Below are 27,326 nucleotides of genomic sequence, written 5' to 3' on the forward strand. Positions count from 1 at the left end.
ATTCATCACCTTAAGTGAATCTTAAGAGACTATCGCATTTGTAGGTTGAATGGTGATAACTCATGGAAGTCCTTAACCAAGGTAGCTAGAGATGTCAAGAAAGGAGTTTCTCTGCATTTTCTTGATGATTTTCGTTACTTGATTCAAAGGCTAAAATGGCTAAGACAAATTTAGAGTAGACATTGCACCATTTTCTAAGTCATGTCGAGATATTAGATAAAGAAGAGAAAAAAATTACACTGTAAGACTGTTCAATGAAAGGTTGAGTCAAACCACTATGACTTTTCTTAACATTTGGGTAATCAAGATGTATTATTAGATGTCAATCTTAACTTATAAATATGAACTAATCAATTGGGAATTGATGATGAATTCAAAGTAATTTGATCATGTAATCTTAATTTAACTTTGATTATAGTTAATACTTATTGCCAACATGTTAAGAACTTAATAGGTCATACACTTTAAAATTATCAATTAAGAATTTAAAAAGACGTTAATTAAGTTGGACTTAAGTAAAAGAAGTTAACAACTTTAGACACTTAATTGAAAAGTTCAATTAGACTAATGGCAATTATGCAATAAACATAAAAAGTTAGGCATAGTCTTATTAGGACTAAGATTAATTGCCTAAAAACAATAGGCTTATGCCACACACTGAGACCTACATACAAGGAATTATTAACACCAAAAAACCTTTAAAATCCATTCGCAAAACCTTGAAAGACAAGTGAGGAAATTTTGGAAGAGTTCTAAAACCTTGAAAATTGATTTTTGCATCTTATCCTTGTGAATTGCTAATACTGTTTCTTCTTGACCATTTAGCCATTGTTTGGTTCTCTATATTGAGTGCAACTCATGCTATCTCATCCACTAATCAAGGTTTGATTAATGCTTGTTTGAAACCTTGTGGATCGAGTAAAGATGAAAGCCTTATAAATTGCACTTAACTGGGAAACTGGGTGCCTTTATCGTCGATTTTTGTAATTTGTTATTCTTGATTGAGTTTTGATCTCTTTTGATGAAAGGAAAGATCATATTGTATCTCTCTCCCCTAGCTAGCACTAGGCTCTTGGACAACTTGTGGATTTATTTACTAGTGCCATTTTTATGGATTACCATTGGAGGCTAGACACTTGGACAATTTGTGGATTTATTCACTATTGCCACTTGCATGGATCACCATTAGAGGCTAGACACTCGGACAACTTGTGGTTTACTACAACTCAGCTTATGAAAAGGATACAATCATGCTAATAGCCTTGTGATTTCGACTTCAAGGAATCAATGCTATATGACCTTTATCCTTTAGTTATGGTTTATCTATGATAAATCTAAAAAATAAGATTCTACTTATAAGAAAAAAATTTTAAATTTGTTGCGCATTATAATATGATTACACACTCTTTTTCCCAACAAATGTGTGTCTTACAAGGCAATCAAAATGTTTTGTAGAAAACATTGTTCTTGATTTAGTACATTGAAATAATAAAAGCTTTCCCTTATCTATGACTTTATATGTTTTTATATGTTTATTACTTACAAGGCAAAGTATTTAAAGTAAATATCTTTGCATGGCTATTATAATATGTTATAATTATGAAATCCTCATTGTATGAAATCATTAATCCTAAACAACTCTTAGTCGATGATTCATCTACAAAAGACATTAATATAAGTCAAGATACTAGCATTTGTTATATTTCTTTCTTAATACAAGTCAAAAGAGTAGCATTTGTTGTATTTCTTACTTATAATGTAAGCAATCGATTTCATAGATTGAAATATTAGGATACTTAAAACTAAAATATAGATGCTTGTTACAAGAATAAGTTCCTTGACTATGCCTCACCATGATAATTTCATTTAGTGTCTCACTCAAGTGTCCATGAAGATATCCTCATATGTCAGTTGTGGAAGTGATCTTTAAACTTAAGATCATCAAGTTACATGTGCCACACATTAATACTCACCATGGGCCTTAACTCAATACGACTGGCTATAAACAACCCACACGAAACCCAAAACCTGACTAGCGGAGTAAACACAGGAAATGAAGCGTTATTAGATGCCATGAATACCTACCAAGCCAAAAGAAACCACTCACTCCTTAGTGAAGGCCCCAACAAGCCTATTATCTGCACATTAATTAATTGGGGTAAATCTCACAAACTCAATGAGTGGGTGAAAAAGGGAAAAAAGCATAAAGGTTGAATATTTGATAAAAAAAAGGAGCTTAGAAATAAAGACCTAACCTAAGCAAAGACATGATGCACCTTGAAAACCTTATTTGCCCCAAATCTTGAGTAAAATCAGTGCACATGGTATGCATACTTTATTTTTGAAAATATCAAGTGAAAACACCTTTGAAAACCATTTCAAAATATTTATTTTTCTCAAAACAGGGGCCTAAGGTCGATCTCTAAAAGCCTAGGGTCGATCCTTGGCTAATGGAAAACAAGCTATTCTACCTAAGTGTAGCAAGATTAACCATGCCATGAAACGAAGTCGATCTTGTGCCTTTAAAAATCCAACTCTGTGTTTTTTGTACAAAAGGGACCGACCTATGCATAAAAAAGGTTCAATCCCAAGTTTTCTAAAATGAAATCTCAAGGCTTTTAAATGCTAGAAACCTTCTTTGTGCAATTTACAAAATCTTCCTCCTGTTACAAAGCATTTCCAGATTACATTTCAACTCAAATGCTTAATAAAATCAACTCGTGGCCTATTAGGGCATGGTATTACAATCTCATTTAAAACCAGTGCCATGCCTTTTGCAATGCCAATATCAATATGTATACAATTTCAAGCCACGATAAACATAGTTTTACAACAATTTAAGCAATCATGCTAATCATTTCATCAATAAACCAGAATCTGTAGTAAAAAACTAAACCTCGAGTAGGTCAAATAAATTAAATTGTGGTAAGAATCCCTCAACTACCAAAAACCATCGGTAGGAATCCCTCAACTACCAAAAATACAATCCTTCCTTTAGCTAGAGTCAAGTCTTTGTGCATAAGGGTTACGCCTATTGTTGTAACTACAAGACCTAAACCCAAGATATTCTCATTAAAATCTCAACCAATAAAATCAGGGGGTTCGTAACACTTTTTGAGTTTAATAACATTCAAAGCATGCCATGATTTCTAAAACATATATGCTTTCAGCATTTAAAATCTTTGTTATGCAACATGTCAAGCTCAATAGACCATGTAGTTTATATATGCATAGTAAGCACAATCAGAAATCCTTTATTTTTCTCAAAACAAAATATGAAACATTGAAACAACCACTGTGTGGCTCATATGTCAACATTTTTCTTTGAAATCCTTTTGAGGAGTAAATCGACTCAAGGGCTTGTTTCCCGACTTTAAATCTCTATATGTAGTAATATTTATACATACTAATATTCTTTCCAAATCTCATTTGAAACATTTAATTCGAACATTTAAAACCATGCTCAACACATTTTAAAGCATCAACTTCAGCATATAAATCATTCTCATAGCTAACTAGCTGATGTAATCTCAATGGGCAATAAGACCATGCTTCTCAAATAAACTAAGCTCAATAGATTATGCTTTTCGTAGTAACTATATATAGCAAGAGTTTTTATATCAAAATATAATTTGAAATAAGCACACCCACTCACCTTGATGGTGTGACTTTCCACTAGCTAGTTGTTTACTTATCCCTTTCACTAACAGATTCTTGTACTTAAAATAATTTCTCATGGTCCAAATGCCTTTTTTCAACTGTCCATAATTCACTTAAGCTTTAAACAGATTCTTCCTACACTTCCTAGCAGTCGAATTTCTAGTATATATTAGCTAAGCTTACACTATTTTTTTATGTATTTAGCTAACAACTTATTGCCTCAATTCACATGTTTAACACTTGAGCATTCAAACCTTACCTTGGTGGCTAGAATCATCTTAAGGAAAACTCCAAAAGCTCTCCAACCAAGGATACACAGCTCAGCTGAAACATAATCCAAAACCAAAGTTACAACCGGTTAAATTTAAACTCAAGGTGCAAGGAAGCTTTAGCTCGCCTTGGTTACCACTTCCCTAGCTCAATCTACTGTTAAGAAAGCTCAAAGATCAAAGGAGAGACCTTGAAGTGCACGAGCAGAAGAAATGGGGCTTTGTCTGCAACCGAAATAAATGGGTTGATTGCCCAATGTGCAAGATGAAGTATGGGGTTTTCCATGGCTTGATACCATGGGCAAACAAACCATGGTATTAAGCCACCCACCTTATCTTTATTTTTTTTATTATTTTTTGGATTTGAATTTTCCTTATTTTCAACTAGTTCATCAACTTTTTTTGTTTTTCAATTTAATCCTTCAACTTTTATCTCTTTTTCAATTTAGTCCTTTAATATTTTTCTCTTTTTAATTTTAATCCTCCAACATTTTTCTCTTCTTCAATTTAATCTTTATTCCATTTAATCAAATTATTAAGCCATGCAATTGTGTCTTTACTCTTGCAATTACAGTATTCTTCCTTCCATTCCATCTCCATTCTTTAATTTTCTACTTTCTTGTTCTTGCAATTTGATCCTCATAGATACCTTTCCTTTCAATTTACTTAGACAATTAAGTTTAAACTCCAATATACATGGCTTGAAATTTGTTCTCACCCCCGTACCAACTGGACGTCTCAATCGTTCTAGTATACTGAGGGTCAGGATGTTACACTTGCTAACTCTATGACTACTTATTGTGCTTGACGCAAATGGGGATCACAGATAGGATTAATACCTCGTTCTTGTTTACCACCATCCTTGCCCAATAGCAACAAAAATACCAACATTCCTTCAAGCCCCTAGTCAAAAGATTATACTTTGCCATGATTCACGCATGATTTACAACCATCTTTAGTTACAATCGTCTGTGATTGTTTTTTCTTTAATTATTTCTCTTTCCATTCCATTTTATTTACAATAGTCTCTTCTCAAATATTTGATTCTTTTTTACTTTTATTTCTTTTTTGCATTTTCATTCTCTTTTTCTCAATTTACTCTTTTACTTTCAAAACCAAAAAACACAAAACCATGTTTTGGATACAAAAGCAAATAACATATTTAAAATATTGTACATAAAATATGTAAATCTTTTATATGAAAAAAAAAATATGATTTTACTTTTAAATAGAGTAATTGTGATATAACTAGTATCACATTATATATTAATTTGTATGTTTTTTAACTGTTATTGGTGTTATTTTTTTATTTTTCTTTTATGGCAACTTTTAAAAAGTAAAAAAGTATTAAAAAGCAAGTAGAAAACTTCGATTAAATTAAACTTTATCATCTAATTTTTTTATGGGAGAGACTATTGGCACTTCCTATTATCTATTCACACTCTCCACTAACAATTTCTGTTTTTTTTTTCTTTTTATAAAACCCCGCTAACAACTTAACATTGTAATTTTTTAAATTACCTTCACTTAAATAACTTCTTTTTATTAAAGTTAAATTTTAATTAAATATATTAATATTTGTCTATTCACACTCCACGATTTTAATTATTTGTAGTTTTACTTATTTATTAAAATGTTTACAATATTTTATTATAATTGCAACTTAAAAAAAAAAAGGAGTGTATTTCTTTATTAGAAACTCATAAGTCCATATGTTGAAGCAAATTTGTATAGCATATTCGTAGAAACAACTTCAAAAAAAATACAAATAGCATACTTATTTATCATTTGACAATCTTTACACACATATTTTAACCAAAACTGTTTACAAGTGAAAATGTCCCTTATTGATGCCAAACTTCAAGCATATTATATATTCCAAGTTTACAAATCTCATTTTCAGCTTCTGCTATGAATTTTCAATGTTTTATGGAAGACAAAGTTGCAACAAACCAATCCATACTCAAATTCCCATCACATATTGGTCACAACAAATTAACTGTCTTAATAAAATGTTATGTAACCATTTAACTCCCACAAGATAGTATAATATTCTTGTCTAAAAGAAAACACACACGAAGATACCAATTACAATTAACCAAAATCATAATAAATTAGAGTAAAATTATTGTCTTGCCACAATCAGACATCTCCACCATTCAAAATAGCAAACTAAAAATTTAACATCTTTAAGTGCATCAATCAAAAAGTACATAATAGTACTCATTAAAAAAAAAAGTGAATATCAAATGTTGTTTCCAAAATGCACTGCCTTCAAAATCAAATAATAGCCTGCAAAAATGAAGAAAAGATAACAGTATATTATTACTGAAATATCACCATAAATTTTGTAATATATAAGAAATGTTACAATAATGATTATAATTATTGGTTACACCCTTCTAGAAGAAAGCATGCATGCCAAGATAAGAATTTAACTCCAATATCAAGTTATTTTCGTCATTATGGCAAAAGATTTCATTAAAATTCATGTTTTCATCATCAATTTGTTACTGCACCATTGTTAGATTCATCTAAAATTAATAAATTGAACACTACAGGAGAAGAAAGAAAGCAATGAACAGTCACAAGAAATAAAGGAAGCTATGGAGAGTTAAAGGGTGTGTAAACAAAACATGAGAGTAATTGAGATTAACTAAGAGTTTTTATAGATAAATAGTAATATAATAAATTAAAATTTGACCTAAATAAAGAATTATTTAAATGAGAGTAATTTAGGAAATTACAATTATAAGTTGTTAGCAGGGAGTGTTAATAGACAATTAGGAGTGCCAAGAATAGCCTCACCCTTCTTTTATTTATTTTGGGGCACGAAGAACCTTTGACATTTGGAGATAGATTTTTGAGTAGATGCAAATCTTTGAGTAGATGATACATATACTTATTAATAAGCTAAATGTTTAATTGTAAAAGATTTATGGTGTTAAAATATATATTTTACTTGAACATTAATTTATCTTCTTTGCAAAAATTAAGTTTGAATTGCTCTTTTATAAAAAAAAAATTCCAATATTTCAAAAGAAATTCCATACCTAAAGTTAGATTTCGATGAATAATTTGTATTATATTGGAATAAAATAATATAAAAATGCTAAATAAAATCATTTTTTCTTATATTTATAACGGTATAAAAATTTAAAATTTATATTCTAATTTGACTTAGTTTTTAACTTGAGCTGAACTTAAATTGGCAAAATAAATTAATTTAGTTACAACTTTCACAATTTATGTATACCCATTCTTTTGGAATTATTCAACCCTTACCCAATTTACCTTTTATTTAAATTTACTAGAAGTTTCTTAAAAAAAGATTTTATTTAAGTTCAAAAATCACAATCAAATTCTACTAAATTTAAATTTAAATTATTAATTTGGATCTATAAAAAATTCTTAAATAAAAAATAAAATGATACAAATATTTACAATTATATTTAAATCTGTCAACCATAAATGCAGTCTTTAATTTAAAAAATTCCAGCCTAAAAAATGTAACCTAAAATATTAAACAAAATAAAAATATAAAAAATAAATAAAAAAATTAAAAGGATGAGTAGCTCAGATTCTATGAGTATAATAAGAGGTTTGTTATGCTCAAATTGAGCAAGTTGGAACGAAAAATTATTTTATAATCATTACTAAAAAGGAAAAAACAAAAAAAAACAAAAATCAAGTACAGTGAGACTCAGACACACACAAACGTCGTTATCAGAAAATATTTGATCTTTAAATTAAAAGAATTTAGAAAAAAAATAAATCAAGATCAAAAAATATAAATATGTTATCATTACCTTAATTTCATAATAATTAATTGACGAATTAAACTTCTAATGAGAAAAACAAAGAAGGGAGAAGAATATTGGGGGTGGTCAAGGAGAAAAGTAACTATTGCCTTTTATAACTACAAAAACAAAATCCTAATTTTGAAGGTTTTCAAGGTTTTGTGTAAATAACAATGTTGTCCTTCTAGAAAAATAGATACAAGAAAAATATTTGAATTTTTTTATAGAAGGGGAATTCAAACTTAATTTTTGCAAAAAAGATTAATTAATGTACTTATTTTGATATCACATAATCAAGTAAGAAAATATTTGTATTTATATTTTAATAGTATAAATTTTTTACACTTAAACATTTGGCTTATTAATAAGTATATGTATAATCTATTCAAATATTTGTATTTTTTAAATATTTTTTTCAATTTAGTCCCTAAAGACCTCAATTTGTTTAATTTACTCCATGTGTTATATATTTTTATTCAATTTAATCCTTATGACATGACATAGATTTTTTTAAAAAAAGTTTTCTCAATTTATCACGTGGCATCGACACGTTAGCATATCAATACCACATCAACATTGTTATATCATCATGTCAGTGCCACTTCATCGTGTCAATGCCACATAGTACTGTCACGTCACCAAAAAGTGTCACGTCAACGTTGATATCATCACTTTTAATGATAAAATTGGATACTGTTAAAGAGAATGATTAAATTGAAATAATTTTAAAAATTAATTAACTAAATTACTTTGATTTTGAATATATGAATTAAATTAAATAAAATGAATAAGTAAAAAATTTTTGTGGATATTTTGATCAAATGTAAATTTTACTTATTGGCGTGCGCTCTTCATCTCAAGAAGAAATAAATAGTAAGAGAGATACAAGCCGTTTAAAAAAAAAATCGATGGAAAACTGGACCCAAGGCCCAGTGTGAAAGAGTCTTTATTGGCCGAAGCCGAACCCTCATTTCACATTTGCAGTGACCTGGGTCATTTCAAGCCTTTAACATTGTCCTTTCTTTGCAGAAGAATGTAGCTTCCAATTGCCTGATCAATTGAACCAGCATCCAAGAATCTTTCTTTTCTGTAAACAGATAGCTTGGAACTCAAATGAGTTGCGAATTTTCAAGAAAAAGAAAGTACCTTAGAACTGCAGAATAAAGAATCATATTCCAAACATAACATGATTTGATGTCTGCAAAGTCCATTTTGCCTGGTTTTCATTCATTTTTGATAGATTGAAACCCTAAATAAAATAAAATAAAACCACCGATTGTTTCGAAGAAATTATGCGGGCAGTAGGATCCATATGAGAAAGTCACTCTCCATCATCACTTAATTGAATAATGTCAGAAAGCTTAACATAGTTTTTCACTTGTGAAAAATTAAGGGGAAAAGAACAAAATGCATATATAATTCTAGAAGATGTAGAGAGGGGAATTTTACATGAATGCGTTTACACTTTACACCACTTCTTCATATAGTCGAACATTTGATTTTTGTTGCAAGAGTTTACTGGCGCTTTGCGAAACTAAATTGAACCACTAATTGATCCCTTTTTTCCTCTTGGTATTCTCAAACATACCATTATCGACTGATACCAATTAAACTGGCATATTGTTATGTTGACTTATACATATCAGACTTGAGAGAGTGATGGTATTGATGCCATGGCTGGTGAAACAAAAACTTTCTCATTTAGGATTTGCTGCCCAAAGAATTAATGGCCGGCAATGTTTTTGTACTAGCTAATAATTTGGTTTACTTTCAACATACCAAAACACAATAACATCCATCTAACTATTATAATTGCACTCATCCAATTACCTTAATTGTGGTGATGCCACCTAGGTAATTTAGATCATAGCTAGGTGTATCAGAAGTTTTACCCTTTTACCATTAACCTCAAATTAAAACCAAGTCTTTAGCAATTATAGTTAAGAGAGTAACTAATAAACAGCTAGATTAGGATTAATTTAGTGATATTTCATGAGTAGAATGATAACAAAAGACTAATCATGGTAGGAACTAGCTAGCTTCTGAATTTATTTGGTAAACGACTACATTATTTCCAAGTCTTCATATATATATATATATATATACACAGGGGCGGAGCGTCCCTTTGTAATGAGGGGGCCATGCCCCCTCAAAAATTTTGAAATTTTTTATATATTATATATTTTTTTAATAATTTTTTAAAATAATTTTTTATTAAATAATTAATATAATTAAAAAAATAATAAAATGACTTCACAAGTCCTATTCAATTTTACTCAAATTCTTAAATTTTTTTTTTAATTTTTTAAGTTTCTCCACTCATCTTTCTCTCTTTTCTTTTTTATGTTTGTATTGTGAAATTATAAAGAGATAAAGTTTTATTTAACTTTTTTTATTTATATTATTATTATTTATATTTATTTTTTTCAATTCTATTCTATTTGCTCATATATTTTAAGTTTCTATAGATTTTTTTTAAAAAATTTTTACGAATCATCAACTATATTTTTTTTTTGTTATATAGGTTATATCTCTTACTTGTCATGATTTTTTTCTGTTATGTAGATTTTATTTTTAATGATTTTAATTTTTAAAAATTAAAAAATTATTGTATATGTAATTCTCAAATACAAGTTCTAGTATTGCATTATTAGTTATTGTTTAAAATTTCACCAATATATTATTTTTTATTAATCTTAATTATATAAGAAAAAATTATCTTGAGTATAAGTTTTTAATGCGCTTTACATTTTATATTTTGTTGAAAGAAAATTATCTTGAGTATAAAAAGAAATTATTAATTCTATATATTGTATTTAACTATTTATATTTTATACATTATATTTTAATATTTAGTCTTATAAACTTAAATATAATAAAATAAAAATACTGTATGTTGACTACATTAATTTTTTAGTCATTTATATTGAGAAAGATTAAACTTCAAAACAAAATAGATGATAACTTTTTTACAAATAATTTAGTTGTTTATATGAAAAAAGATATTGCTATCGTGGAATAAAACTTTCCTAGAGCACTATTATAAGTTTTTTCTTTTTATTTCTTTTGATTTACATGCTATATAAAATTATTATCTATTATAAATCTTTTGATTATTAATGGTCATTAAGTTCAATATATTAGTTTTAAAAATTTTTAATTTTTATTTTTCTTAATCTTTGGCCTCATAATAAAAATTGACTAGCTCTGCCCAGTATATATATATAAACAGGAAAAAGAAAGGCAAGGCCGTTATCATTTCTTTGATTTAAAACACAAGAACAATGACACACTGAAGATGTGTGTGTATGTACATATGTACACATACGTATATACGTAGCCCCTTCCTAATCAAGTCTCCTCGGATAGGTTGGTGACTGCGGCTGGTGTTTCCTAATGCTCTATAGGAAGAGAAGCTCAAATAAGGTTGGGACGTGCGAGGGGAGCGACACCCGTTTAGTACGTTTCCAACCCATGAGTTTTAGTTTACCTCTTAAAACCATACTTTATTGGTGGATCTCAGTCTTGCTGCTGGATATTCTTAATTACTACACCTGAACTTACTGGCTGGAGAAATAATTATGGAGAAGATTCAAAATGGTCAAATTTTGAATTGTCTAAATCATAAAACACTAATAAAAGCAAATAGGGTCTAGCTAGATAGAAAAGTTTGAAATGAAAACTAATTATTCAAAACCATGTTAGTTGAGTGTCGATAATGTAACGCTGTGAACGCAATGGATGGTCCAAAATGGATCTACTGGTCTAAATTGCCTATGGTATTGTACTTGCTCTAACCCTTTTTTTAAAAAAATTTGACAACGTATAGCATAACCATTAATTGAAGGCTGCCTTTTCACTCTAGAAATTGTCAAAATATTCAAAAGTTGAAAGGCAAATCCAAGTTGAATACATGCTTGATGCTAACTCTTCTTCCATTTGCAAGCAGATAAAATGAAAGCACAAGAGTTGACATGTACATGCATATTGCTGCTGATAAGCATGAAGTAATACCTTCATTAATTTGAAGAAATAAGGGCTTAAAAGACTGGCAGCTGCATATTGGGGCAATATATGGCTAGCTCTTCCCTAGAGTAATAATGTGATTATTAGCGGAGGACAATAATTGGTAACACCTTATCATAAACTGATTGATCCAATAATAAAAAAGCAAAAAAAGAGAGAAACTGATTGATTATGTAGTACAACATGTACTTTACATCCAAGGCCAATTTTTTAAATGAGAAACCCCTTTTCCCTTATAGCCAAGTAATCTTCAAAAAGGCTACCAAATCTCTATATATATTTACTGCATTCATTTATTCATTCAAGCTGTTGCATGTAAATTCCATCAATTTTTAAATGAGAAACCCCTCTCCCTTATAGCCACGTAATCTTCAAAAAGGCTACCAAATCTCTATATATATTTACTCCATTCATTTATTCATTCAAGCGGCTGCATGTAAATTCCATCAATCTATGTATCTGTAAATCATAATCTTGGGATCAATTCATTTATATATCTAATTACTACCAGCTGGCATTGAACTCTTGCCTAAATTTTTAACTAGTATATTTCCGTTTCAGTTTTTTCATGGTTGACGAACATTGTTGTACTAGGTGCATTATTTTGTTGGCACACAAAGTGAAGTGACTAGCATCGGCTGCTAGAACACAGGAACTAAATACTAGCATTCAAAACCTTTTGTAATTAAACTTTCAACTTAGTGAATAGACAAATATAATATTGTCTCAGATCGTACAAGGACACATATCTTGCTCTTGTCATGTTTTATCTATCTACCTAATTCCAGCTGCAGCAACTGTTTCAGGCGAATATGCATTGCATGCAAGACTAAACTAATGATACACTTTTTGAGAGGAAAACCACTATTTATATGAAGGTTTATGCGAATTACGAGACCTTTCCCTGCTTTTTTTGAAAGGGACCTTTCTCTGCTACTATAAAGTTTTAAGGTTACAATCTAACCATTTGTGAATTCGTTCTAGTTTTACTTAATTTATCCCTTTATTTATATTTTTTTATTTGTAAATCAATGGAATAATTATTAATGACATGAAACTTAAAATTGCTCATGAACTATATTCAAAAAAATTCAAATAAGTTCTTATTCTTTTATTACATTTAATCAAATCCTTTTAATTACTTTTATTTTAAGTCAAATAAACCCTTATAATTAATAGTGAACTAACTGTTACCACTTGTCATTTTACATCACGTGTGTCATGGCATTGATGTGACATGCTGATATGTTATAATAGATTATGACTTGGCACGGTGATATTAGTCATGTTGTAATATTCACTCTTCACATCAATGTCACATAGGTATAAAATGATAAGTGATATTTTGACTAATGACAATTAGTCAACTATTAATTATAAGAGTTTATTTAGTCTGAAATAAAAATATAAGAATTTGATTCAATGCAATAAAAAAAACTTATTTAAATTTTTTTAAATAATGCAGAGATTTTTTCAAATGTGATAACTTACATAATTATATCACATATATACATATATATAGAAAATTATTATCAGAAATGTAATTTTTATTCATACTAAATAAGATTGGTGATGATCGAATCAATCCAATATTTAAGAAAAGGGGGCTTGCATCAGTGGCGGTTGAAACAATTAAGGATTATGACTTCTCAAACTGATTGTGATATAATTGGTTTTTTTTCTTATTGTTTGTTAATGTGAACCTGGTTGCATGATTTATTTTCATTAATTTCCCTATAGTATATATAAATTGGGGGACCACACGCTCATAGTTGGTTTTATTGAATATTCATACCAAACTGTTTTTGAATATTTATTCCTGCTTCTGTCTCTTCTCACTGATTGGAAACAACAATTTTGTTTTATAGAGAAAGGAAAAAAAATTCAAGTTAGTTAGGTTTCCATTTATTTTTTATTTGAGGAACTCTTACCGGCACGTTTTGATACAATTTATGGTACCTAAATTAATTGTCCTATTATATTTTGAGAACTTCAAAGTTTATTCACAAACTAAAGAAAAACCAAAATAAGTAGGTGAAGCAGTTCCAGAGTTAAAAATTTTCCTTTTAAGTGAAAATTCACATGCTACATATGCGCAAGGAGTGGTGCCATGAATGCTTTGGTTGGAGACAATATCATAGCAAAGCCCTTGGAGTTAGGAGGTGGCAAATTAAATACTCCATGCATTCCATAAATACTATGTTATTTTGATTTTTTTATTTATTTTTTTAACTTCGACTTTAATTATTTTAAATATTTGATTTTAGATTTTAACAAATATATACATTTAAAACTACTTTTCTTAAGGTTTTGAAGAAATATTTTCTATAAATTTAAATTAATAATGATTTATAAATAAAAAACAATCAAATTTGAAAAATCTTAACTGAAAAAGGTATAATACTTTAAAAAGCCCTTTGACTATTTAAAAAAATTCAAATAAGTGCTTATTTTTTTATTGCGTACAATCATGCTCTTATATTTTTATTTTAGGTTAAATAGGTCTTTATGATTAACTGTTGATTAATTGTCATTAGTCAAAATAATACTTGTCATTTTTTATATCACATGGCACTAATGTGATGTTAACATCAAAGGTGTAAATACTACATAGTCATATTATCATGTTGCATTATCACATCACTTCATTATCTATTATGATATATAATATATCATGTCAATACCACGTGGTATAAAATGACAAATGGAGTTTCGATTAAAAACAATTAGTCAACTATTAGTCATAAAGATTTATTTGACCCAAAATAAAAATAAAAAAATTTAATTAAAGGCAACAGAATAATAAGGGTTTAAATAATTTAGAAATTTTTTTAAATATTATGTAACTGAAAGAAAACAAATTGAAACACTAATTATGAGACAAAGGGAGTATACAAAGTTTGAGTATTGGTTTTTTTTTCTTTTTATTTACTCAATAAAAGTAAATAAAACCCACAACAAAGATTTATTCATATGCAAATAAAACCCAAAGATTTATTCATATGTGATTTATTATGATTTTGATTTTAATGAAATAAATATAAATAAAAATTACAATCATAATTAAATAACACTTAAATTATGTGGTATCGAATAACTTTTTTTATAAACTATGTGGTACCAAACAGGGGTGGAGATAGCAAACTTTTATTGGAGGGCCAAAGATAAAAAGGAATAATACATAAAATATAAATAATTAAATATGATATACAAAATTAATAATTTTCTCTTATATAATCAATATTGTTTACAGACTAAATATTCAAAGATAATTTCCTTTCAACTAAATATAATATAGAAAGCACATAAAAAAATCTTATATAATCAGGATTAATAAAAAAATAATATATTGATGAAATTTTAAGCAACAATCAATAATGTAGTGCTACAACTCATATTTGAGAATTATATAATAATTTTTTAATTTTTAAAGACTAAAATCATTGAGAACAAATAACAAAAAAAAAACATGACAAGTAGAAAATAAAACTACATAACAAAAAAGAAAAAAAAATATGGGTCTTGGTTCATAGAGATTTGGAGAAGAAAATTTATAGAAACTTAGAACATATGATCAAATAGAATATAATTGAAAAAAAAATATAAATAGAAAAAGAAAGATAAAAAAACTTTACTTCTTTGTAATTTCACAATAAAGGGACAAAATAGAAGAGAAAGAGGAAAAAAAGAGACAGAAAGAGGTATGAAGAAACTTAAAAGAGTTGAGAAAAAAAATTAAGAATTAGGATAAAGTTAAATAGAATTGTAGGGTCATTTTATTATTTTTTATTTGTATTAATAATTTAATAAAAAAATTTTTTTGAGGATCCATTAAAATATATATAATATATAGAAATTTTTAAAATTTTTGAGGAGCCATTGTGAAGGGACGCTTGGCCTCTGGTACCAAATAACTAAGCTAACTAACTGGCATCTAATTGAAGAAAATAAAATATAATTAAAGTAGGTAAAAAGGTTAAAATCCACATAAGATGAAACTTGCATCCAAAATCTAATACATATAGTGTTGAGCTGGGGCGGAGCTAGCCAATTTTTATTAGGAGGGCCAAAGGCTAAGAAAAATAAAAGTTAAAAATTTTTAAAACTAATATATTGAACTTAACGACCATTAATAATCAAAAGATTTATAATAGATAATAATTTTATATAGCATGTAAATCAAAAGAAACAAAAAGAAAAAACTTATAATAATGCTCTAGGAAAGTTTTGTTCGACGATGGTAATATCTTTTTTCATATAAACAATTAAATTATTTGTAAGAAAGTTATCATCTATTTTGTTTCGAAGTTTAGTCTTTCTCAATATAAACGACTCAAAAATTAATATAGTCAACATACAATATTCTTATTTTATTATATTTAAGTTTATAATACTAAATATTAAACTATAATGCATAAAATATAAATAGTTAAATACGATATATAGAATTAATAATTTCTTTTTATACTCAAGATAATTTTCTTTCAACAAAATATAAAATGTAAAGCACATTAAAAACATATACTCAAGATAATTTTTTTTATATAATTAGGATTAATAAAAAAATAATATATTGGTGAAATTTTAAACAATAACTAATAATTCAACACTAGAACTTATATTTGAGAATTACATATACAATAATTTTTTAATTTTTAAAAATTAAAATCATTAAAAATAAAATTCACATAACAGAAAAAAATCATGACAAGTAAGAGATATAACTTATATAACAAAAAAAAAGAATATAGTTGATGATTCGTAAAAATTTAAAAAAAAAACTATAGAAACTTAAAATATATGAGCAAATAGAATAGAATTGAAAAAAATAAATATAAATAGAAAAAATTAAATAAAACTTTATCTCTTTATAATTTCACAAAACAAAGATAGAAAAGAAAAGAGAGAGAGATGAGTGGAGAAACTTAAAAAATTAAAAAAAATTTAAGAATTTGAGTAAAATTGAATGGGACTTGTAAGGTCATTTTATTATTATTTTTAATTATATTAATTATTTAATAAAAAATTATTAAAAAATATATAATATAACAAAAATTTCAAAATTTTTGTACAAAGGGACACTCCGCCCCTGGTGTTGAGCATTTTGTTCAATATAATAAATGCATTACGAGTGTATCACCTTATTTAAAAAACTGAATTCAAATTTCTCTTCCTATAATTAAAAATAAAAAGTCATTAATATCAGCATATTTACAATTTTAATATACATGTAAACAAATATTTCTAGATTTCGTGCATTTAGTTAGATGTATAGATGGAGGAATATGTTTAATGTATTAATAATATCGAGAATATTGATAATCTATCCAATATTAAAATATTAACATCAATGTAGACGTTTTATTTTATTGTATTTTACCAAAAAGAAATTGATAATATCAAAGATATAATACAGTAATCCACTGATTTATGTAATATTAATTAAAAAACAAAGTAATGATTTTGATCACATGGATTAGTTTATTGTGGAAGAATTCTTATATATAGTATTGAACTTAATCATGTGTCTGCTGAATATTTCGTGTTTTTAAAGAAGAAATATCAGCTAAAAAGTTGTATTTTTATTCCTTTCGCATTAGGGTTATTATCAATCCCAAAAGGCATTGGTGATAAAACAATATCCAAGAAACCAATCCAATATTTGCAGCATCTGATGCAGTGTAAATATATATATATATTTAAGAGAGATTCTGTTATTGATGATGATAGTATTCTTGGAATAGCACTGTTCCCTAGAATTAACCTCCTAATACTAGACTTGGTTGGCAGCAACCAATTTTTTTTTTGTTTTTCAAGTCATTTCTCAGATGGTAACAAAAAATGTCCGATTAAATCCATGTGGTCCTTGCAATTTAATACCAACTCATGTCCATGCTAGCTAGCAGCTTTAATGACATCGAAAAACATTGATACATATCCTAATGCCTTTTTAAGATAAGCTTTACCATTCTACTTCCATTTGGAAACTTTTCATCTACTTTTAGTAGTTCGGTCAAGGTGATTTTTAAATTATATTTTCTTCTTCTTTTTTCTTTTTTTTTTTTAAAAAAAATCTGAAATAGATAAATTATTTATTCCCTCGAGCTAAGGTTAGAATAACCATAAGCATAGACTAGAAGTATGGACATTCAAAAATAGTGTTAATGAGAAACCAACTATAAGAGGTTAGACGACTAAGATATCATCTACGGTAACCATAGAAGTAGTATAAATGAACATCCAAGAAGAAACCAATGAAAACTCGAATCAGATATTACGTGCTATGGAGAAAAACAATTTATCAATTGAGTTATATGTAAATATATATATATATTTTTTCAAAAAAAAAAAAAAGAGGTATATGTCATGATTGACGAGATTATTTGAATTCCATGAGCCCCTTCCAATTTGGAAATAGATGCAGTTTGATCTAAGTTTGTATCAGGCAACACAACATACAAAAGATGGTGTCAGTATCCAAAAGCATGCATCATCATACAAATATTAAGATTCTGGACATGTTGAATTTGGAGCGTAGGACGGGAAAGGGAGAGAGAGAGAAATGGGAAGGATGCTTTTATATATTCTTAACTGACGGTTTTTCTTTATTCTATTGTCTTATGTCATTGTCAATGAAATATTTATAATAAGATTTATTTAATTGACAGCATAGCTAGGCCTGTTGTATACTAGTTATAATTTATAAAGAAAAAAAAAGATTAAAAGTCGAATTATTCCTGTGGTTAGCTTAATTCCACGTATCAAAGATGACTAGACATTATCACAATAGGAATATGCCTTTGACAATTCCCAGCAGGCTGATTTTTCCAAGAACTAAAGATCTAGTGATTATTAAATCAGTAATACAAAAGATATATTTGTTGGGGTAAGAGGTAGACTAATAATATATGAAACACCTATTCCACATGAGAGGGAATTCTTAATTATTAATTAATTACCCTCTACTTATTAGCTTAGGAGGGAACAAATTGAATTGGGGCAAGTTGTGATCCTGCACAACTAGTTGAGATTCTACTCCTATGGATAGTTCCTTTTTTTCAGTTTTTTTTTAAAAGAAAATACAAACAATTGGAATTAGGTGATATTAATTTTTGCGTGTTACAAAGATACTCAAGACTTATTAAAATTATTAAAAAATGAAATAAAACAGTAGAATTAAAGTTAAAGTTACATTAATGGTTGTTACTTTTGCTAATTGATTTCTTTTTTTTTTCTTTTTTATTTTTCCCTATAGCTAGCAGGGTATTACTGAAGCAAAAATAGATATTAAAATGAATGCAAATTCTCAGTCCTCGCTTCCTACTGCTTTTGTGACCCCACTTCCAAATAAAGTCATGTGTCCTCTCATTAATATTAATAATAGTAATTGTTTGTAAAAAAATAAAAAATTATGAATGCTTAAAATACCGAAAAGAGAAGCCATATATTCACATGCATTACTATTTTATTTTAAAGTGTTAAATTTTCTTTTCTTATTTTATAATTTTTGAATTTTTTAAGCCCTCCTTTTCTCCAAAAAAAAAAAGAGAAGAATTTAATTTTAAATTGATTTTTCATGCTTCCAATTTTCACTGATCCTAATTTTTTTTATATAAAACAAATCTTTAATACTTTGAGTTACAAGAGCTCTGACTATCCCTTCTCTTTAGGCATCGTTGTATGAGGCTAACTACTTCTCTCTAGACAAATTTCATTGTTCATTCTGTCTTAGCAAAACCAAATGGTGGAAGTACTTTTCAAGAAAATTTCCCTTTACAATTGTACAAGCTCATTATTTTTTTTTCTGAATCTATTTTGCAAGGAAAAAAACCTTTATTTTTCCTTTTACGATTGAAAAGAAGGCTAAACTTTTGAATTAAAAAAAGATTCAATGGTGGAATGGAATGGAAAGAATAAATTTTCCTTTTTAGTGGTGTGTTATTCATTTCAAGATTATTTTATTTTGTTTTATTTATTTTTCATATAAATAATTGAATAAATGTGGAAACCAAATAAGTCCTAACACTAACAACATGCTTAGTTTGGGAGAATGGAATAGTCATTCCACCTATTCCTAAACCCCTTCTATAATTACTTGTTTGCTTCATAGGAATTGTCATTCCTCGAAATGGTTATTTCTGAAAAAACCTAAATAGCCATTACCAAGGAAGGCCTCAATAATAGCTATTCCAAGAGTGGGGAATAGGTAAAAAATTTTGTTGGATAAAATTACCCTTAAATAAATTTTATATTACTATCATAACATAGATTTTCTTCAATCTTCACATTTTTTCTCTCTCTACCCATCTTCTACCTCTTTCATTCTCTCTCTAAAATCCTTCAAAAGAGGGCAATAGTGGCACCATGTCAGTTGCAAGAAACGTTGATTGGCGCTCCCTCACCATATCTGGCTGCAAAAAGTGTCAATCTAGCACTCCTTGGCTAGATCCAATCACAGGAAATCCTAATTTGGCACTTTAGCAACCAAAGTTGACCATAAGGGGCACCAGATTGACACTCCATTACACCGACCACATCGTTTGTGGTCGGCCAGTGAGAAGGAAGAAAGAACCAAAAAAATGAAAATATTAGAATGGAAAAAACAAAAAAAAACAAAAAATTAATATTTTATTTTTTAAATTAAATTAAAATTTTAATTATAAAAAATTATATTTAAAATTTTTATTATAAATTATTTATATTTTAAAATATAAAATAAAATTTTAAAAAAAATTATATATTATAATAAAAGATATTTTTATCATTTATCACTTATTCATTAATTATTTTTAAAACTATTACTACCAACCAAGCATTAAATAAATCATAATAGCAATTCATGACCTATTTCATTCCCATGAACCAAACTATAAAATAACTATTCTTCTTTTATTTTTTATCTCGTGGAATGGTTATTCCATCCCTTCCCTATTCCATTCTGCGAACCAAACACACTTTTAGGGTGTGTTTGGTTCGCAAGAAGGAATAAAGGGGAAATGAGATAGTCATTATGTAAAAATAGAATAATAGATGAATAACTATTATGTAATTTGGTTCATAAGAATAGAATAAGATAGAAATTGTTATTATAAATTATTTTAATGTTTAGTTGAGAAGAATAGTTTTAACAATAATTAAAGAATAAATAATAAATGAGAAAAATATCATTTATTATAATAGTTAATTTTTGTTAGATTAATAAGCTCAATATGGATAAAACCAAGAGAAGGGTGAATTGGATTGTTTTGAAATTTTGAAGAACCTTTTTGAATTTTCAACAAGGTAAAATCCCATTTTTAACTCAAATGATCAGTTTGAAGATAGACAAGACAATCGACCTTTTAAACAATGATAGAAATTTAAATTCCAAGTAAAAGTAAGAGTTGAAAGATTGACACAAGTATTTTATAGATGTTTAGGCTCTTTGCCTACATCTTCTCTCTTAAATTTACTAAAGAGTATGAAATTTACTATTTGATCAAAGTTCAATACAATGCCTTTTGTGGATCAAGTATAAACTTCCAATATGATGCCTTTTATGGTTAAAAGCACAACCACTCTACCTTTTCTATTAGTTAAGGTATAACCACTTAAGCAAGTACAACAAAAGGAATATAAGTGCAATTAATATGCTTCTTAAAGGCTGAATAAAGAATTCGGTACAATGTTTAATGAAAAGGAGAGAGCTTAATAAATGCTAAACTAGAAAACTTAGAGGATTCAAGAAGAGTACAATAGGTTTTGAATGAGTTTTTGCTGGTTCTTCTCTCTTGAGATGTGTTTTGAAGTCTTCCAACCTTTATTAATGTTGAGGTAGCTTGTATTTATAGTTGTTGAAGCTTCAAAGGTAGTTGGGAGTGCATTTAATGTAAAAGTAGCCATTCATCTCTTTATTCAAGGCTCCAACAGTCATATTGTATCGATACATATGTGAATGTATCGATATATTTTTTTTATTTTTGAATTCCCACTAAGATATATCAATATATTTGTATATGTATCGATACATTTAAGTTTGCCTGCAAGTGTTTTAACATTCTACTTAAAATGTATCGATACATGTGTTTCATGTATCAATACTTTTGAGGCAATAGACATTTTGCTACATTTATATCGATACATTTGTCAATGTATCGATAGATTGGGTTTGACTTTTTAGTTTTTGACTTTCTTTAAGAACATGTATCAATAGATTTTGTAATGTATCGAGACTAGTCCAAATGTATCGATACATGAAGAACATGTATTGATAGATTTAGACCAGAATGCGTTTTTCAAAGCCTTTTTTATTATTTTTCTTTTTCAAACTCATTTGACATAATTGGAGATTTGAAAACTTGACATTTAAAGACTTGGATGAATTTAGGTCATTTCTTTTTGTCATTTCAAAACATAAAATTGATTTGAATACTATTGAGCTAACAATCTCCCCCTTTTTGATATGACAAAAAAATGAGCAAAGTTTGTTAAAAATCGATTTTCTTGACTTTTGAAGATTTGAAAACTGTTTGTAAATTCGAGTCCTCCCCCTTAATTAAAGCTCCCCTTTAATTTAAGGTTTTATTAAGAAAATTTAAAAAGTGATTAGATTAGTAACAAAATTGCTCTCTATTTTCCCCTTTTTTATTACATCGAAAAGAATGAAAAAGTAATGGACAAAGGGAGAAAATTAAAGGAAGATGTTCAAGATAACATATGAAGATATCAACCATAAAACAATAGGCAACATATAAAGGCAAAAATAATAATGCAGCAAAAGGAGTCATGCAAAGGAATATAAAGGAGTAGGAAATTGAACTTAGCAAAATAGAAAGGTAAGCATGTGTCCATAAGCAAGATGTCATAGAAAGCAAATTACAAAGCCAAAATCGATCATCAAAGATTAGGTGACAACAAGAAATAAAAATATGAAATAGTAGAGAATAAAATGTTAGGACTTAGCAATGATGACAATGAATGACAATATGGCCATCTAGTCCAATACAGGCAAGGAAAGTGAAGAGAGAGAGAGAGAGAGAGAAAGGCCAATGTCTCATGTGAGAAGCTCAAGGAGGAGGAGGAAAATGAGCATGGAATGCATTGAATTGTTCCTTGAGTAGCTACTTATAGTGAAGTAACTCTAAGTTCTGTGTCTCCAATACGTCCAGCCTGTGAATGATGCGAGCATCTATGGATTCCATAAAAGATAATAATCGAGAATAAGCCTGCTCATTATCAATAGCGGTGGACATGGGTGGACAGCTAGGACCTACACTTGGACCGGTACTAGGGGTTGCGCTAAGAGCGTCACTAGGCTCAATGAAAGTACCCTAATCACCTTTATCCCTAACAATCTCAGGTTCATGGATAATTTCTTTTTGGACCTATGAGTTAATGACATAAACAAAACCAAGCTTATTGATAGCGTGCTCATTGATTTTCATGTGCATCGCATGTTGCTTAGGTGGATCACACCTAGTGTTAATGCCCACGGAGTCGATGATAGCACTAATGGTCATACCATATATAATGGTTTTCTTAAACTTGTTTATGATTTTTAGCATGTCATCAAGAATGAACTTGGCTAGATTGACATGCTGGTTAGTTTTAATGCGATACAAAAATCAGAAATCCTCACTCTTAACGGTGAAGTAATTTATGCCATAAGGGCGAACAGTATGAGACACTGTGTGATAAATAATACGATCATAGAATGAGAGACGTTTGACACTCGTCGTACTCTTCTCACTAAAGGGGGGATAGGTATAGACGATGGATAGGACCTCATTAGACATGACTCCCTCAACATAGTTTAAATCACCCTAATGGATATCGAGATCTAGAACTGTGTCTAGGGTATGTTGTGAAATTACAATTTTCTTCCACATGACATAAGTGTAGAACTTATCATTTTGATCTATGGGTTCAGTATCTACATAGTTTTAAAATTTGGTGGTTGCATTAAAGTAAAAGACTCGAACTAGGTTAACATAATAGGTGTGGTTCATCGATAGATAGCTTAGCCAATCTAGTTCTCGAAGATTATCTATATATGAAAAATTAATGCTAGCAAGATAGTTGAAATCAATTACCTGACCCAACTTGATGTTGCTCTTAGTGTAATCCTTGTCGAATTTGCGCTGTAAAGAAGGATAGGAGAAGTTCTGCTTGAAGGAACTATCATCGGGGCATGGAGCCTGTGGTAATAGGGGTTGAGAGGTGGAAGACGCCTCGGAGGTGGAAGCTTGATTCTAGTTGGCAATTGACTTGGTGCGTTTGGGTCGAGATGCCATCGAAAAAGAGATTTGGAGTAAGAAGGAATCGATGAAAGGTGGAGATTAGGCTTAAGAAGGCGTTTAATTGGGTCAATTGGGCCAAAATTGCAACCAATTTGTTGAATCTGGAGAATGAGGAAATTATGGTTTGAAATTGGGGATTTGGGATTTTAGGCAATGTACGGAGATTTAGGGAGAAAAAAAAGTGTTTGAATCAAGAAAAGGATGGAAGAAACAATTTAAACGATTTAGATTTTGAAAGAAAACAAAAGGATTCAGAGAGTTTAGAGAATTTTGCGAAAGAGGGAACCAAGAAAAAAGGTGAAAATGAGTCGTCGGACTCTTAAAACTCTAGGATGTATCGATACATGTAGTCGTGTATCAATACATTCGAGCTAGAATGTTTTATTTTTGGCCATTAGACGAAATGTATCAATACATAAGGGGATGTATTAATACATGTTCTTGCATGTATCGATACATATGTGAATATATTTATACATTCCTTTTTTATTTTTAAATTCTCACTAAGATGTATCGATACATTTGTATATGTATCAAGACATTTAAGTTTGCTTGCAAGAGTTTTGAAATTTTGCTTAAAATGCATCGATACATGTGTTTCATGTATCGATACTTTTGAGGCAACGAACATTTTGCTAAATTTCTATCGATACATTTGTCAATGTATCGATAGATTGAGTTTGACATTTAAGTTTTTGACTTTTTTAAGAACATGTGTCTATAGATTTTGAAATCTATCGATACTTGTCCAAATGTATCGATATATGAACAACATGTATCGATAGATTTAGACCAGAATGCATTTTTCAAAGCCTTTTCATTGTTTTTCTTTTTCAAACTCATTTGACATCATAGGAGATTTAAAAATTTGACATTTGAAGACTCGGATGAATTTTGATAATTTTTTTTGTCATTTCAAAACATAAAATTGATTTGAATACTATTAAGCTAACAATTTTTATATTAAAATATTTATTATTTTATGTGAAACTCGTAGTTTTCATTACTTGCATAAATTGGACAATTAACTTGGTGAGCTTAGGAAATTCAAAGACTAGCAAAAGAACCTTAATTTCATCCTTGAGAATTCACAACTAAAGGTTATGAAGGTTGTGGAAAGGATTTAGAATGAGATTAGGCCTTAAAAGGAATAATTTTTGCAAATTTGGACTTAAGAAGTCAACCCTAGTGCATACGAGATTGATCCTGTGAAGTAAAAATAAGGGGAGTTCACACATTTTGGTTCCAGATCAACTATAAACTCTTTATAGTTGATCCTATGAAGGAAAAATGGAAGAAACACGAACCTTCTAGTCAAAGATCGATCTTAGTCCCCCTACAATCGATCCTAGACTGCCCATACAACTTTAAATGGGCTTAAAAGCCCTAAAACTCGAGATTTCCTCATTTTTCTCACATCTCTTTATTCTTCCAGCCATTTTCTCTCAAATCTCATATCCTTCAAAACCTTTAAACTTCATCAACAAATATTGAATTCTAAGTGCTATAGGTAAGGATTTTGACCCTCAAAACTTGGTTTTGATGATTTTTGTTTTTTTTTTCTCTAAAAGTTAGAAATTTTCCTAGGTTTTCAAGATTTGGATAGATCCATCTACTAGAAGCTCACCAAGAAGGAAAAATAGGTAACATAAGTTATTTATTTATTAGGTATGAGGTTTGGATGAAAGATTTATAGAAATTATTGGGAATAAGTGAAGATTAAATAGAGTTAGAAATAGGTATTCAAGGTATTTCGAAATTATTATGGGTTTTTGAGAATATTGATGATTTAACATCATTTTAGGTGCCATTGGAGTAATTTGAGTTTGTTGAAGAAGTTGAGCTTTTGACAAAAATTGCCAAAAAGAAAAGGCACGCTTCAAGGGCTAGGTAGATATAGTGTTTTTAACTATTTTAATATAATTAAGCATGTCTATTCTATAACCTTGCATTAAAATGTATTTTGACGAACTTTGTGATGTGAACAATGGTTTCAAGTTTATTTTATGAATCTATGTATACTATGTAGATATGTTATTATGTATTTAGTTTTGAGAATGAGGAATAAGCCTTTTAATTGTTTGATGCCTCCAAAAATTGATATTTGTCTATGTTTAATTGCTTGGTTGATGATTTGCAAATTTGGAATGACAAATGATTAGTTTTGCATAGACCCTAGCACCGAGTCAATTTGTCTTTGAGATTGATGAATTTGATTCAGTCTTTACTTCGAACTTCTATTATGTAGATCATTAAATTCATCCTTTGTTTGGACATGGATTTTGAACCCTTTGATCTTAGATGGTGAATGGATTCACCATTTTATTTGAAAATGAATATTTGGATATTTGGAACATAACATAAAATGTTTTAGTGAAGCTTACTTGAGTTATGGATTGTAGCTAGTGACAGTAGCCACTAGCCCTTGTGCACAATGCTTACCTTTGATTCAGTAGCTAACGAAGTCCTAACCCCTTTTGATTTGATTTCGTTTAGTAGTTGATACAATCCTACCTCTTTTGATATATGGTTGATGACTATCATGTATCCGACTACTTAGGTGCTACGACACACTTTGATTTGATCATCTATGCTATTTAGTGCTCCACAATCTATTTGAATTGATATCGACACTATGGAATTTGGATTCAATATTTGTTTCGATTTTGGACTTGGAATTGATAGTGTTTCGACCTTGGACTTTGGTTTTGGTATTTGCTTAGACGTTGGTCCTTGGATTTGGCAATTGTTTCAACCATAGTGCTTGAGTTTTTTGTTTGTTTCAATTTAGCATTTCAAATTGGTATTTTTCTCGACCTTGATCTTTGAATTGGATATTTTCCATGACTTTGGTGTTAGACTTGATTTATTTAATTTAATACAGACTATGTTATTTTTGAAATCCACTTGTTTTCTTTAAGAATTTTCTAAAGACAACAACATTATTTCATTCTCTTTTTTGGAAACTAAATCTTTGTTTTCCTTAACTTCTTCTACAAAAGCTTTTAGACCTGATACTTATAAATTGTTTTTTGAAAAATACTTGACCATTTTACAAAATATTATTCTCATTTCGAAGGCTTATGAATGGGATTTCAACAAAATTTTATAAAATCTTTTTAAATAAGTTTGTATTTGTCGAGACAATGGTATTGAAGCTTTCTTTGACACGTGATCCTAATTGGCACATAACTCACACCTTGGGATGTTTGATTTTGTTTGGGGATTGAATTTCCAAACTCTTTGAAAATTTGATATGTTTGAAAGGCAAACTTGATATTATTTGAAATATA

The 27,326-nt window shown here is 28.6% G+C and overlaps 1 long non-coding RNA gene and 1 other non-coding gene across 2 annotated transcripts; both read right to left on the reverse strand.

Annotated features, from left to right (window-relative positions):
* Window positions 1-1,759: 1,759 nt before the first annotated feature.
* On the reverse strand, window positions 1,760-4,260 carry LOC148763704 (uncharacterized). Its single transcript, XR_016025400.1, has 3 exons — window positions 4,120-4,260; window positions 3,920-3,984; window positions 1,760-2,138 (listed from the first exon to the last, which is right to left on the reverse strand). It is a non-coding gene; the product is annotated as an uncharacterized LOC148763704 (long non-coding RNA).
* A 3,240-nt stretch (window positions 4,261-7,500) lies between these two features.
* LOC148763705 (small nucleolar RNA snoR8a) lies at window positions 7,501-7,592 on the reverse strand. The gene has a single exon (XR_016025628.1). It is a non-coding gene; the product is annotated as a small nucleolar RNA snoR8a (small nucleolar RNA).
* Between the last annotated feature and the right edge of the window lie 19,734 nt (window positions 7,593-27,326).

This window comes from Theobroma cacao, chromosome 3 (genome assembly GCF_053813885.1).
Source record: "Theobroma cacao isolate CCN51 chromosome 3, ASM5381388v1, whole genome shotgun sequence".
NCBI lineage: Eukaryota > Viridiplantae > Streptophyta > Magnoliopsida > Malvales > Malvaceae > Theobroma > Theobroma cacao.